Below are 2,820 nucleotides of genomic sequence, written 5' to 3' on the forward strand. Positions count from 1 at the left end.
GAAAATTGTTTCTGTATTCCCCTGAGAAAGTCCTGAAAGTACTACTCCTGCTTTCAAGGAAGTAACCTCAGTTGACCCTGCATGGAAGGCTTCTCTGTGCCTTGGAGATTACTATCTGCCCCTAAACAAATTCATGAAACAAAATAATTAGAATAGTATGAACTAAGAGAAGGCTGATAAAATTCAGCAGAATAGGAGAAATGACAGCAGATCAGAGCACAGAGTTTCTTTTACAGTGTATTTAGAATTTCTTAGAATTATAGAGTACAAGATAAAATGTTATACCTATTAAGCCCCTAATAAGAACTCAGCAACAAAAGCTAGAATGATTATGATAATATAATTACATGTATCAGCAGTGCAAGAACAATATAAAAGAATGTAAATATAATAAGGTATTAGAATTTGTCATTCTTGAAAAGATTGGTTTACACCAGATTGTTATAATATCATTTCCCTTAGGAACAAAATAATTCTTTTCTTAAACAAATTTTCATAAGATTATAAATATAAATATTACATTGAATAACATTTACAATGGCTCCTTAGCCTGAGAATGTTCTCAGGCCTAAGCTAGTTTCTGAGTAATATGATTGACCATTAAAAGTTAATAATATACTGCTTAAATCGGGGTGATTTACTGTCAAGTTAAATATCTCCTTTATTGCCACTGGCTGTCAGAAACTCACTGAAGTAGACTATGAATGCAAGTACCATACATCACCATATATTCTCTGAGAAATCCATGGCCACAGAAGTAGCTACTGATGCTCTGGGTGAAGAGTGGAAGGGTTATGTGGTCCAGATCAGTGGTGGGAATAACATACAAGGTTTTTCCATGAATCAAGGCATTTTGACCCATGGCAGCATGTGCCTGCTGGTGAGTAAGGTGCATTCTTGTTATATTCCAAGGAGAACTGGAGAGAGAAAGTGCAAGTCTGTTTACAGATACATTGAGGGTGCCAATCTAAGTGTTCTAAACTTGGTTATTGTGGGAAAAAAAAGGAGAGCAGGATATTCCTGGACTGAAAGTTATTACCGTGCCTTGCCTGTTGGGACCTAAAAGAGTTAGTAGAATCTGAAAGCTTTTAATTCTCTCTAAAGAAGATGATCTTGGCCATTATGTTGTCAGAAAGCCCTTAAACAAAGAAGATAAGAAGCCCAGATCCAAAGCACCAAAGATTCAGCGTCTTGTTACTCCACATGCCCTGAAACACAAATGTGGACATACTGCTCTGAAGAAACAACATAGTAAAAAATAAAAAAACAGGAGGAGGCTGCAGAGTATGCTAACAGTTTGGCCATGAGAATGAGAGAAGCCAAAGAAAAATGCCAGGACCAGATTGCCATGAGACAATGGGTGTCCTCACTGAGGGTGAGAGCTTCTACTTCTAACTCTGAGTTCAGTCAAAAATAAGTCTTTAAGAGTAACAAATAAATAGACTTGAAAAGAAATCAGGGTGATTCACCTGGACTGACTCGGATTTTATCTATTTTCTATCTAGACATCCTGAAACTGCAAAATGCTACCAGCCTATTATAATATATGCTATTATATTATATTAAGCTTACTTAAGCTGAAATGATTTGTAGAATTTTAGGAATAGGGAAAATGGGGTGATGATAATAAAAATCTAAGCTCTCTGTACCTAACCAGTAACCCTGGGCATATGTTCCTAGTATGCCCATGACAAAACAATATGATCTGTATTTCTTGAAATCATGAATATTATCAAAATCTGTATAAAGAAATTTTTGATTGGTAATCAGTGTTGCAAAGCATCCATCCCTGTTTTCTCACTCAAAAGTTAGCCTTGCCTCATTCTTACCTCCTCTCTGGAACTGTTCACTTCTGGGGCTAGCTCCTGGTAGTTCAGGCACAATTCTGGGGGAAAAAAAAGTAATGATCAATTTCACCCAGCAGTGAACTCACTAATGTAACTGGATTTTTGGATACTTTGTGAGTTTCTTTTACCTCTACCCTTCTCCACTCTTATTCCATCCTTCCAACCTTCTAACACTAGGTAGAAGGGAAAGAAGGCTTAAGGGGAATGAGGGCATTGATTAACATCAGGCTACTTCTTCCTGATTAGGGACACCAAGTTCCTTGATGCAAGTTTGATCTTCATAGCCAGGATATCCAACTTCTCATTTCTTTACACATGACCACTTGACACACCAAAACAAATCACAACAACAGCAACTAACAACCACCACAAACAGCAGCAGCAGCAGCAGCAGCAGCAGCAGCAGCAGGAACAACAGCAGTTGTGCCTCTCTAGGGACTCTAGCATTTACATACCCTTTCAAGAGTCCACATAATTCTAATTGTTATACACTTGTAAAAACTATCTTGATCTGGAAAAATCATGGCCCTGAAATAGAAAATCATAGTCAGCTGCTGTGTACAATCTAAAGCAACCCCATATATTACACTTGGGATCAAAACAAAAACTTATTCTGTATTTTAAAATTATTTTATTTATTTATGTTTCAAGTGTTGTCTCCTCTCCATGAACTCCCACCCTATCACCTTCCCCTTTGCCTCTAAGAGGATGCTCTCCCACCTACCCACCCATTCTGTCTCATTCCTGTAGCATCCCCCTTCCCTGGGGCATCAAGACTTCAGAGGACCATATACCTCCCATCCCACTACTGCCAGATAAGGAAGTCCTCTGCTACATAGGGAGTTGGAGATATGAACTGGCACATATATACTCTTTGGTTGGTGGTTTAGTCTCTAGGAGCTCTGAGAGGTCTGGTTTGTTGATATTGTTGTTCTTCCTATGAGATTGCAATCCCCTTCAGCTCCTTCAGTCC

General features: G+C 38.3%; 1 pseudogene; it reads left to right on the forward strand.

The window, feature by feature from the left end:
- Nucleotides 646–1,449, forward strand: Gm11903 (predicted gene 11903; annotated as a pseudogene).

Source organism: Mus musculus, chromosome 4 (assembly GCF_000001635.26).
Source record: "Mus musculus strain C57BL/6J chromosome 4, GRCm38.p6 C57BL/6J".
Lineage (NCBI taxonomy): Eukaryota > Metazoa > Chordata > Mammalia > Rodentia > Muridae > Mus > Mus musculus.